Consider the following 13,595-nt stretch of genomic DNA (forward strand, 5'->3'; position numbering starts at 1 on the left):
TCTGCCTTTCTACTTGCTGTTGTAGTGCAACTGCCATGCCTGTCCAGTGCTCTCAAAATGTGGTCCCCACACCTGCAGGCTCAGGGTCACCTGGAAATTTGTTAGAAATGTAAATTTTCTGCTCCTGGTCCAGAGCTCCTGAATTAGACATTGTGGGGGTGGGACCCAGCAATCTGTGATTTGAAGAGCCCTTCAAATGATTCTGATGCTCTCCAACACTTGAGATCCATTGTAGCGTCAACTAGTTAAACAGTTAAAAAAGAATTCAGTCACAATAGCTAATTGTCATCACAGAATATCCCAAAGCTTCACGTAATTCTTTGGTTAAATGCTTTCAAAATACATGAAAGAAAACGCAGTCTACTAAAAAGAAACAAAAACCCCCAAACCAAAAAACAGCCCCTGAGAAAACTGGATTCCTTAATGCTTTCTTTGTTTTCAATACAATCCATTTTGTTCTTTTTTTGCCCCAACCTTTTGAAATCTGTGAATACTCCATATAAATTGAGTTCTGCTTATTGAATTCAGAGACCACGTACATACAGTGGCAACTGTTGTTTTTGCTTCAGTTGTGAAAGATCATTGCACATTTGTCTCCTTTTAGGTCAGACACACCAGTGTTTAAAATTCTTACTGCCCTTACAGATCATGCCCATTCTAATTGAAGACTCTTGGGTTTACAATTCACACTGGTATCAATGAACATTTGGAATGCTTTAGGTGTGATTTTTGTAGCTTTACCTACTGGTTTAGGAAAACCATCCAGCAGCTACCAAAGTTGCAGGAAGTGTTAAATAGATGCCGCTAAATTGGAAGAAAAGTTAGAAGCAGCAGGTTCTTGAAGAACACATTTTTAATATATAAGATTTTTTTAAATTTAAAATGTCAGAGGTAAAACATCAAAAGTCTTAATCGTAAATTTATTTAACCAACGCATTAATAAATTACTCATTTTGTGAGTCAAATGGTTTCAATACCTAGCAGTATTTGAAGGTATGGATTAAAAGTAAAATAGATGATGTATAAATATGAGCATTTATTTTGGTTCTGCCCCCTGAGGTTGAATGAGCATGTACTCACCAGGACTCAATTTGTATTCTAAATTCATTCAGTGTTTTCACTAGGAAGCTACTTGTCCTTTGCTTTTAAGGTTGAACTTGCCTCTTTTGTGTGATATGAGCACCACCTACAGTACATAGTAGGAACTCCCTTCAAACCAAATGCTTTCTGAAAATCCACTTCCAGAACACTACTGTCCTTCCTTAAACAAGGCAGAATCCTCAATTTTTTTAATGTTTATTTATTTTTTATTATTTTTGAGAGAGAGAGACAGTGAGAGAGCTAGAGAAGGGGAGGGGCAGAGACAGGGGAGACACAGAATCTGAAGCAGGCTCCAGGCTCTGAGCTGTCAGCATAGGGCCTGACATGGGGCTCAAACCCACCAACCATGAATAGTATTTTAAAGAAGAGAACAAAGTTTTCACGTTCAGATATTATACCAAGCTCAAGTTTGCTAGTCAAGATGCTATTTAAACCTCTCGTTTCCATATGATTAACCTCTGTGTTATGAGGATGGTCATACCATGACCATATCATAGGGTTTGTCTATAGACACACATGATTGCTTCTTTAAGGCGTAATTGGGTTACCAACAATTTTACACCAATTGGATTAACCTACATTAACCTAGCAACATTAAATTCCCTTTGTAAACTAGGGAGTTTAACTAAAAGAATGATGAAAAATGATTTCCGTTGATTTTGTGAATCAACTTCAAATTAGGGAATATTTTGACATTAAATGGCATGAAATTAAATAGAGTATTGGTAAGTATTCATTTTTGAGGACCAGCATAAGGAAATACATATAATTCATCAACGCGGAACATCTATTTTGGGTCTGAGTAGTGGCTATTACCTACAAACAGGCTTTTTGGTCACAAGAGAATTGCTACGGATGACTTTAGCACATTGCTTAGTAAATTCTTCATTTACTAAGAATTTTCTTTTCCAAGGTCAACCAACAGTTTCTTCTTATAAGTAGAATGTATAAAATGCTGTTTTCCACAATAAAATCTGACTTTTCTCTCATTGTCTTATTTTGTTTAGCTTATCCAACAAAAGTATTAACATATACATTAACAACGTCGAAAGTAGCCTACTTTAAGAGAAAATATGCAGAAGAAGAAGATTTACATCAAGATTACCATGGGTATTTTCCAAAAGTAAGGGTTTGCTTATCATTATTTGTTCCTTTTTATGAGTCTTGTCAACAGCAAACAGCTCTAGTTTTCTTTTTTCTAAAAATAGATAATGATGTATTTGCTTTCCAGCACCTGATATTGCCTGAGGACAGGACTTGCATTCTCAAACTTTCTCTGGAGAAGCTCAGGTTTCTTGAAGACCCAGAAACCTACTTAAGAAGGTCTGTGTTAATTAACAATTTGCTGAGGAAGATACATCTAGAGACGGAGAAAGAGAGCTATGAATACTTTAAAGAAGCTCCCTGTTATAAGACTGCTTATTCTGATACAAGAAAACGGCTGAAGTTCATGGTACAGGAATGCTGTTCTCAGTCTCTTTATTATGAAGAGCTGCATTCATATCATATTGTGCCTTATGCTTCGGAGAATGCCATTTATGGGATGGGCTACACTAGCAGCCACTTGGAGCAAAATTCTCAGTTGCTTATTTATAAAATGAATTAAAGTAACTGTTAAGTTCATTGATACTTTGTTTCTAAATGCCTGACCTGTTTTAGTGAAGATATTGAAACAAGGCACTAATTACCAGTGCACTTGAGATCAAAGATGGCATGCACGCTGAACTGAGTGGAAAGAACCCTGGTTATTACTCGGCAGTCCTTAGTATCGTCCAAATTGAAGCTATGTCCACATATTATAAAGCAGCAAATAAGTGCTGTAAAGGCAAAGATTTTTATGTTTTTTTTTTCTTAAAGATAAGATGATGTGTACAAAGGGACCTATGTCAAGGTCTCATGTGAATTTAAACTTTTAAGCCCCCGTTTCCAAATTCTGCCATTCCTAGTGGAAAGTGACAAAATGTGACCCTGAACTGACAATGCAGGATCCCTGAATATTAAGGGTGGAATGAATTTACTTTTTCGTAAATGATGAGGGGAAGATAGGCTCTTTCTGAAAAGTTTTGGCTTGTCAAGCATTGTGCCAAATAATTGTTTGACACCATTCTCCTATGGTTCGTGGCAATTTAAGATGGGGCAAACATATTGCAACTTAACTGCTGAATGTAACAACCAGATTACTCCAAACTGATCCATTTTTTTTTTGTTTTGTTTTATATTTTTGGCTTGATAGACATCTATCTTTTAAAGTAAAATTTATTAAAATGAGCCTCAGATGGGCTTATCTCTGAGTTCTAGAGGTCATTTAAAATTTGTGGCTGGTCTTAAGGGTTTAAATTTTATTTATGATGTCATTTTTATAGGCTGTGAAGCTCAGGAAAAGGGTAGGCAGGTCAATTTGTTTTAATAGCTTGACAATTAAAAAAAATCTGATCTGCAAAAATTAGAGAAAACCACAGAAATTCTACATGATGTTATTTCTTCATCGAAGAGTACTTTTAAGGCTGCCTGAACGAAACTTGCACTGATTTTTGTATAATAGTTGACCATTCACTATTTGACAAAATGTATCAGAATGCTTTTGGCGGTGAAGTTTAGATAAGTCCCTATATTTTGCAATTTGAAAGATAATTATTTAACAAGTTGGATAGTTTCCTGAAATTATTTGAAGTGGTTCATAATGTTCTTTGAGGTTTGAGTGAGATGTCTGATTTCAGTGTCCAGAGTCATGTCCTATGGAGCATATCATTCAAAGAACTGTCATTAACTGATAAAACAGATTGGAAAAACTAGGTGCCAAAGGTATATTCAAGAAAATACCAAAGACCCAAAGATGAGTGTTAGACAGACTATGATAATGAAGGTAAGAGTCTAAAATAAGGATTCCACGGGACACAGAAGAACATTGTTAAAGGGTTTTGGAACGATGTGCTTACTAATGTGCTTTCACAGCACTTTATACATAATAGTGATAATCAAGGACACTGCTTTAAACAAAGATACTACAGGCCTTTGGTGATCGTATGTTTTCACAAATCTAACTATGGTGACTTGTCAACATTGTACCTTCCCTAGTTGAACGCCGTCTTGTAACCAGGAAGTCCTTTTTTTATTCAGGACAATTTTGTTCTTAGTTTTGATTTACTATTTGTTCCTTCTAATGAATCATCAGGTGAGTCACATGGATGTGTTTGGTATAAAGATTATTGGCACCCTAATTAGCATGTGTTGTTGAAGATTATATAGATCTATAACTGATAAAAGTATCAGGTTTGTTTTTAATTGCTCAATTAGAATTTGTAGAAAATACTTTAGAAAAAACTGAAAAATTATAATTGAGGCTAATTTTTAAAGGCAATTTTGTATGACTGGTAGGATAGCTTTGAAACAAAAATAAATATTTAAAAATTAATTTAAGGATAAAATTTGGCACCAAAGTTCAAAAACTTTATTTCACTGCTTATAAAATATCTTATTTCTACCAACACTTCTTTTAAAATGTAGGTTTCTTAAACAATGAGGATATTAATTGAATAGGCTCCAAATTAGATGGGATGATTATACCACATATAATTTAAAAATAGAATTAGCTCTCTAACAGTTTTAATTTTTTTTACTGAAAGAAACATTTGGTTTAGGACAGTGTCTATAAGAAAAATACACCAGTGTGAATAGATGTGACTTATAAAGCTGGCACATACTGAAATTGAGGATAGAAATGCAACTTTGGAATAGAAAAGAGAAGGATGGAAAAATTACCAAGAAAGTGTGAAATTATAATAGTTAGGGTATGTCACAAAACTTAAACAAAGTAACAGCTCTTGGGCAATGAACCAGTAACAGATGTAAAGTCTGTTTTATTTGGTGACATCATTAACTGAGCTCTCTGATCTATACACTCACATGTAGACAAGGAAATGTCTTAGAAGCCAGTGGTATTTGTGAATATGGTTTTTTTTTTTTTAAAGTTGATTTAAAAACAAGTTATTTAAAACTATCTTTAAGAGTATTTAATCTCTTGTCCAATAAACAATTCATAGATAATGAGTGGACTAATGTTATCTTGACTTTTTAAAAAATAACAATTTGTATTTAAATGATGTAAACTTGCCTGAGTCGACCAATAGATTGCTGTCATTTTACCATGGCAAACTGATATAGAGAGAGACTCTATATAGACCTGCTTTGTTGACCCCATCCCACATGCTGTATTATGGGAGAAGCAAAAGGTGAGAGACCAGTTTCAACTTTTTTGAACCTGGACATCCTTTCTCTGGTAACAAAAGCCATCCTTAGATAAGAAAGACAGGATGAGAAATCTGAATGCCTTTGGTAATATTGATCATTCTTGTAGGTGCTCAAATGGCCTGAAGGCCTAGTAAAGAAGAAGACAATTTAAAAAAAAAATGAGAAGGGGAAAATGAAGAGATGAGGAAGGAAAAAGGGGGGGGGGCATAAAAATTAAAAAACATTATTAGTAAGTTAAAGGGAAAGTTGTTTCATTGTGAGGGTGGGTTGCTTACTTGCTATACTTATTTTTGCTTCCCTGTGTCTCTGTACACTTCCAAAAGTGGTAGCCATAATATATTGATATTTTCTTTCATTCATCAATGATGTGTAAGACTAGATTTTATTCAGCATATATTATTTGAAATGTGATGTGACTGTGAAATAACTCTTAAACTGAGTTCCCTGGGTAGATGAATAAAGGAAAAAAACAGAAAGTAAGTTAGGGGAAAGACTGATGGTGAGCCTGTATATACATGGATAAGCTCATACGTATGATCAGCTTTTAAAATGTGCAACCCAAGGTTTAACAAATTAAGTGCTAGAGGACTTGGGAAAAAACTCTACATCCCCACCATTTATTAAGCAACTACTATGAGCCAGACACTGTGCCAGGGTTGGATATGCAGAGGTGAAGAACACACAGTCCCTTTGCTCAAGCAGTTCACTGATGAAGGAGAAACTTGGAGATGTTTGGTTTTGTTTTAGAAGTAGTGAGAGGAACACCTACATTTCTCCTTTCTGGACTATAGGATGATTATCAAATGTGTGTCTCCAAAGGGGTTTATAGTTAAGAAGATGCACAGGGAGAAGGGAAGGTCTACTCATTTAGATCTTAGAGTGGAAGCAATGTACATTCTACTTTGTAACATATTTTATGCTTGGAAGCATAATACAAAGCCACTATTGTGAGAGGAAGTGAGGCTGGCCTTGGCTTATTCCTGGAGCACAGGGATTGTAGGAGAGGTGGGGAGACAGGTGCAAGTACAGAAGAATTCCTTCTCTCCTGCTTCTCTAGCTTTCCTGTTCTTTTACAGGGGAAATCAGGCTATTAAAGTAAAGGACAGACTTGAAGGAGAAGCAGAATTGTGAAATCATAGCCTAAGAGTTGTGTATAATGTGGTCAAAGTTAGAGTTGTGTATAACTCTAGAGTTGTGTATAGAGTTGTGTATAACGTGGGCAGCTTTCTTCGATTTGCCTTGTGCTGGTGAACTGCTTGAATGCACCTCTGGATTTCTTAACACCAGCTATGGAGCCATCTTCTTTCCCTCCACCCTGAATCACTCCAGATTTTACAGTTGGCTGTAAGCAGTGGTTATGGTTCTAATTCTGCACCCTCCCATTCCCCACCCTCCCAGCATTGATAATGTGTTTGCTCAAAGATCCTTGGAAGAAGACAACAATTTTCAGTACTGGTTGAACTCTTTTGAGAAAGGGTTTCCAAAGTATATCAACCTAGAATTCATCAGTTTCTTGATACAATTCTTTATAAAACTATTGTACTTAGTCATTAAATAATTGACTACTAAGGTATTCTTCATGTTTCTAGGGTTCAATGTAATAGTTATCACTTGTGTATGTTTTGCTAAAGAAAATACCTGGAGTTGGAAACAATGAAAGATTGTGTGTGATTAATTCAAGCAGTTCATGATCATTTATGTAATTTTGGAATTTTAAGCATCTTCCCATTCACAAACTTCATTCTGCACATCAGCAATGTGACATGTTTCAGGTGTTTTTGTCTTTTTTTTTTTTTTTTTATTAAGTGGATCATGTCTCAAAGTTATTACATTCGTAGTTGAACATTTTGAACAAAATTTTCCTTAGAGTAATTCTGTCTTTTCCCAGGGATTATTCTATAGTTGGGTAGATAAAGTCCATTCTTCTACACTAGCACTTCCCAAATCCTCTTGTGCATGTAAGTCCTGGGAGATCTTGTTAAAATACAAATTCCTTTTAGTAGGTCTGGGACAGGGCCTGAGATTCTGTATTTCTCAAGTCTCCTAGATGATGTGGGTGCTGCCTTGTCTGCCAACTACTCTTTGAATAATGAGGCCATACATCACTTTGAGAAGCAAGCCTGTATTCTGGTTACTTTCAAAGAATACGTGTTCTTGTCTGTTTTCTATAGAAGTTGTTAATCCAAAGAAATGAAAGATAAAAAGTAAATGCCATAAACTGGTTCCCAAATTGGCCACAAATGTAATATTTTATACAGCAAAATACATACAAAATGATTTCTCATATAGATTTTACCTGCATCAAGTGCAAAAAAGGGACACGGACATAGCCATGTACCACTCTTATCAGCCAAGAAATGACATATGGTAAATTTCTCTTCTTGATTCCCGCCCCCTTGATTATACCCAGATAAGTGAGCTGTATTTGGTAACACTAGAACAAAGATGGAATGTTGTTGACAGTTAAGAAGAATTTGGCAATTTCTTGTCTGGCCGAATGTGAGAAAACCTTATAAAAACATTCTATATTAAATTCAAACTTGTAGGTGAATGCATGGCCTGAAGAATTTGAGAAACATAAGCTGGAAAATGGCACCTGGATCTTCAGCTTCTTGTTTTGAACTCTTTATTGAGCTTTATTCCATGAGAGGTCCTCCCCTTGTTACGGACTCATTGTTCCTCTTCAGTTGTCGGTGGAGGGTTGGTGTCGATGAGAGAGTCGCATAAATTGTCTAATTTGAGCATGCCAAGTGATTTTGTCAGGCTCTCCTTTGGTCATAAATTGTGGATATAGCTATTGTGAAATAATGCTGTCATAAATTTGTTATACACCATTAATGAAGGGTAAAGAAGCAGAAATTTAGTTCTGTGGGAATGCACCCAAATATCAAGCAGATGGTGTTCTACAACATTTATTTGGGAAACTGTGCGTCTGTTACATAATCTAAACTATGTCATTTTCACATTTAAAAATATCTGGGTCATGATTTAGAGTTTTTATTGGATTGTTTTTTAAACTGAGAGGAAGAAGAAAGGTAGCTGTATTTTAAATCATATTTGACACGTTACTAATAAAATTTTATTTCTGGTGAAATAAAGGTGCCTTATTAAGTGGGGGGAGGGGGAGGTCATGAACATGTGGCAGTTGCTTTATGTCCCTCGATTGTAGAGGCCTCATTTTAAAAGCATATGGTTATATTTCTTCAGCAGTTTGCTTTCAACACAAAATTTGCTTATTTGGAAGACAGTCCTAATCTTCTGGCAAGTTCCCTTCACTAAATTTGGCCTCAAAATGGTTTTTAGGTAGCATGAGTCAGAAGAACATGTGACAGAACTCACTCTAGTTTAGGCCTTATTCAAACAATGTAAGTATCAATCTCAGAGTCAAAGATAATTTCCCATTAGACTAGAATGGCAACAGATGTCCCCATCAGTTCTCCAGAGATTTGTTAGGGGAAGGAGAGGTGGAACACACAAGGAAGGTAGACTTCTTCTCTTTCTCTTGGGAGCTGGTATTTATTAATCAATTTTGTGAACCAGTGATTGTGAAGTTCCCTATAACCCATTGACTTAGGTGGGACATCAAAGCCCAAGTGTAAGGTATTTCCAAGAACACATTTTTCGTGTATATCCAGCAAGATGATGGATTGATGAAATGTATAGTTATTTGAGCAACCCAGGAACAACCAACCCATATAAATAAAAGAGACTTATGTGTGTGTTAGAAACTTAAGCACATACAGATGGACACATCTAAGATGGTAACATAAAGATCCAGTTGATCTCTTCCAGGAGTCAAAAAACAACCTTATATAGTATATAAGGGCATCAGACAGTTTCCAGTATATATTTGGTGGTAATGAATCATGTTGTCCAAGTGACTCTTAGCTTTTCTTTCATAAATAAATGCATTTTTCCACTTGTGCTCTATTTGTGAATCCAAAAGTAGATGGTTATGTTTTTCTTTCCTATTTGAAAGTTTATGGAACACATACACACACACACACACACACACAAATATATACATGCAAACCACAGATTGCAGGTAGATGGGGTTTTTAAAAACCTATTAAGAAGTGAAAGAAATGAAAGAAAGGGTGGCATCGGGCTCTTTGCTGACAGTTCAGAGCCTGGAGCCTGCTTCAGATTCTGTCTCCCTCTGTCTGCCTCTCTCCCACTCCCACTCTGTCTTTCTCTCTCTCAAAAATGAATAAACATTAAAAATTTTTAAATAAAAAAAGTAAAAGAAAGGGTAACTCAGAATGCTTCTCTCAGGAAGCTTGGAATCTACATGAGAATTTCAAGCCATATTGAGAAGCATGAATATAGTGGAGTTGTTGAGTAAGGACAACTTTAACCTCAAAACAAAGACCCACCACAAAACAGGTTTTTTTCATCTTTTTTTCCTGTTCCCTGTTCCTGACATTATATCTCCCCATCATTCTACCCTACCTCCAGCCCAAGTCCTCTATTTGTGACCTGATTGCTATTCCCAAAATTAATACACATGGTGGCAAGCTCTACCAGGACAAATATTTATAAAGCCTTAGTTAAATCATCCCAGCCCCATGTCTTCATATTGTGACTATTTTCATAAAATTCTTTGATATGAGTCTTCTGAGTTAAATATATATTCCATAATGTGAGACCCACTCCCAAACTTTCACTTATCTGGAAGATACTTTTGCTATGGCCCCATGAGTTTTATAAGTAGAAATATTTGTAAACAGTGCTGTATAAACACAAATTATATTGAATTACCATGACTCCTCTCAAGGGAAAAGAAGTCCTATCAATCTATTTCCTATGTTCATATGGACAAGTAGAATATAGCACCACTTTGACCAACTGTAGTTGTAGTTATTTCTATAGTTTATGAGGAAGCCAAATATGGAAGTTTTATATACACACATATATGTATTATACTTCCTTCTCATCAATTTGTGATACAAAATAGTTGACAATTTTTTATTTATCAGATTAAGACCACCTCACCCTCACCTGACCTCATTGGTAGGTCTTTCTGGTCTTTCTCCTAGGAAAATCCTTCCCAAGGTGCTCCAGGCCATTTCCACTGGTCACTAGCCAGCTGTGGCCTGTCAGAAGAGAGGGGGACCTCATAGAGTGGCTCATTTTGCCATCAAAGTATGTAGTGACTCAAGTGTCAACATGGTGTCCTTGTGGAAACGAGGAACGTCTGGGCTTGTAGTTACTGTGAAAAGGGAAACTGTCTCCTTACAATGGAACCTTATCCTGACTGCCCTATTTTTATAAAAGACACATAGGCTAGGGGCCCCTGGGTGGCTCAGCTGGTGAAGTGTCCAACTTTTGATTTTGGCTTAGGTTGTGATCCCAGGGTTGTGGGACGAAGCCCTGCATCAGGCTGTGCATTGAGTGTGGAGTTTGTTTGGGATTCTTTCTCTCTTCCTCTGCCCTTCTTCCCTGCTTGTGCTCACTCGCTCTCTCTCTTTCTCTCTCTCTCAAAAAAAAAAAAAAACCACATAAGCTAAACTCCTCATGTGGAACTCTCCAAGGAAATGCTCACCACTGACATTAAATAATTGAGAGACTAAATACACCAGCAATGGTTGTCTCTGTTTAGCTTTCAAAATAAGCCAACTCTAAAAACTCTTCTTTCTGCTGTAGTTGATAGGCTATTAGGAACTAGAAAAAATATATAAAACACTAAATAGTTCACTGTCTCTGATTTGAATTATGTCCACTTTCCTGGATCCCTGCATAATTACATGGAATTGAATTGATGTAGTTCGCACAGATGGAGAGAGCTTTCTGCTTGGGGGTAAGAAACAGTCATGTTGTGGGGAGGCAGAATCACAGAAGCAACCTGGAAAGTGGGTATGAATGCACCAGGGACTTAAATATCTATTTCCATATTTAGAAGAAAAGGATCCTGGGCATGGGTCCAAAAACTTAGACAGTGTTGTTTTTCCTTCTTTGAATTTGCTCTAAGAGTGTGAGTCCCTTTCAGACAAATGGGCTGGAATGATTGCTTCTCTCGCTTGTGTACTTCACAATTTATTTTCATTGGCTTGATTTCTTTTGAAGAAACTTGTATGTTTCTTTATGTACTGCTGGCCTGCTGCTTTATAAACTTGTGTCTTATAAAAAGAACGAAACCCTAGGCTTAATGGTTCTGAATATATAGTTTGATGTTACCTGGGGGAAGCCCAAATGAAGATTACAGTATTGGAAGAATGCTCCCAGGCAAGGTGAGAAAATGTACATTTTATATATAAATTATGACATCAGTTCATTAATGGGTCTAGCCTTTTCTCTCATATCCAGTACCTTCCACAACAACTCAGCTTACAGGGCAGATATTGACTTTTAATCTTAGAGTCCCAGTCCAACTCTATAGGAAACACTTATCACATTAAATATTTTGCTTTTGTGGGTATCTTTCGTTGCTTGGATAATGAGAAGCTATTTCAAAAATTTGGGTTCCCGCATTTTTGCTTACTGCCACCAATGGATCTCAGAGATTTGCTTCTCTTAGCTAGCTATTGAGTAAATGAAACCAGTTGAGAGCTGCCTGGGATACTGAGGTTTTAAAGATACTATCCTGCCCTGAAGGCAAAAATATAGAAGGGATAATAAAAATATATCCCAGATTCTAAGTCAAAATAGGTTTACCTAAATTGCATGGAAAATACAGGATTGTTTGTGAGAGAATGAGGAGATCCCATCTAGTTGGGAAGAACAGGCAGGTATTAATGAAAAAGTAGAGCTCAACAACAACTCTGAAGAAAAGGTAAACTTTTAATACGCAGAAGAAGGGGGTCAATGACCAAAGGGACAGAACTAGGAATTTGGGGGTAGGATTGGGGGACAATCTGTAGACTAGATTAGCTGAAACAAGGGAAGCAATGAAACATGAGATTATAAAATGATTAGGGGGCATTTTGTGGAGGGTTTTGAGCATCAGGCTTAGGCATTTGAATACTCTTTGGTGTAATGGGGAATGATTGATGGTTTTTTGGTGGCACTTTGGGACAGTTAGTCTTGTAGTAGTTTATTTGACGGATTGGAACAAGGAAACAGAATAGATGGGGGATACGTGAAGTAAGGCGCTTGGTAGATAAAGAAATAATGTGGTAAGTGGAAGTGGCAAGATAGTTATGACAGACATTGCAGAGACGTGGTAAATGTTTGGATATGGAGGGTGAGGGATAATGAATGAAAGGTAACTATAAGGTCTAGCCTTGCATTGTCCAATATGGTAGCCACATCCACATGTAGCTAGTAATCACTTCAACTATAGCTAGTCTAAATCGACATGTAAGTGTAAAATATACTCTGGACTTCTAATAATTTTTCACCAAAGAATGTACATATCTCGTTAATTTTTATATTGATTACATGTTAAAATGCTGATATTTTATATATTTTGGGTTAAATACACCGTTTAAAGATTAACCTGTTTCTTTAAAAACTTTTAATGTGACTAGTAGAAAATGTAAAATTACATGTGTGGCTCACATATTTCTCTTGGGCAGTACTTGTTTAGACTCTAAAGAACTAGGAAAATGGTGGACTATCTATGGACATAGAGGAAAGAGGAGCAGGAGCTAGTTGAGAGGGAGAAATCACCAACTCGGATTTTAACATTTTAGCTTGGAGTGAATCATTGAAGTGTTAAGCCGTTGAAAATACAAATGTGGCATTAAGAGAGGGTTGAGTGGTCAATTGCTAAATCTTCCAGAACTACTAAGAATGACTCAAAAGAACGATTATTGTTTTGAGTATATAACAAATAATTTATCCATCCTGGCATACCTCTTAAGATTCAATATGGCATATATGGACCTCTTTGACCTTCCATATGGGCCTTTATCCTTACAAAATTCTCTTTAGTTTCAAATTCTTACAGAAAGAAATGATGTACAAAGTACTGGGGACTTAGGACGGTGTGAGAGGGGAGTGTGCAGTGCGGTGTGCTTACACAGCTATATCCAAACTGATCGCTTGGGTGTGGCAATGTGAGCACTGACACTAAGAAAAAAACAACACATATGCTTTGGAGCATTAGGGAGGAAGCAAAGATGTTCTTTATGATATTATAATCTGATTTGTGGCCATAAAACACCACCAGACAGTGAGATTCTTCTTCCGTCCCAGTATATCTAGAGCATACCCAGGAGATGCTCCATATACTTTGATTCAACATTGTTTCATTAAGGTGTCTCAGAATCCTCCACTGGATAGACTGTCTTTTTCACTTGAGC

The 13,595-nt window shown here is 36.5% G+C and overlaps 1 long non-coding RNA gene across 3 annotated transcripts in view; it reads left to right on the forward strand.

Annotated features, from left to right (window-relative positions):
• Nucleotides 1-13,595, forward strand: part of LOC107180878 — a 32,711-nt gene that overhangs the window by 8,300 nt on the left and 10,816 nt on the right. For 2 of the 3 annotated variants that reach the window (XR_006218889.1, XR_006218888.1), the window contains exons 3-4: nucleotides 2,109-2,224; nucleotides 2,333-2,424. This is a non-coding gene — a long non-coding RNA (uncharacterized LOC107180878). Of the gene's footprint in view, nucleotides 1-2,108; nucleotides 2,225-2,332; nucleotides 2,740-13,595 lie in introns of those variants that run through there. The other variant, XR_001511636.2, reaches the window with a different exon arrangement.

This window comes from Panthera tigris, chromosome B3 (assembly GCF_018350195.1).
Source record: "Panthera tigris isolate Pti1 chromosome B3, P.tigris_Pti1_mat1.1, whole genome shotgun sequence".
Taxonomy (NCBI): Eukaryota; Metazoa; Chordata; class Mammalia; order Carnivora; family Felidae; genus Panthera; species Panthera tigris.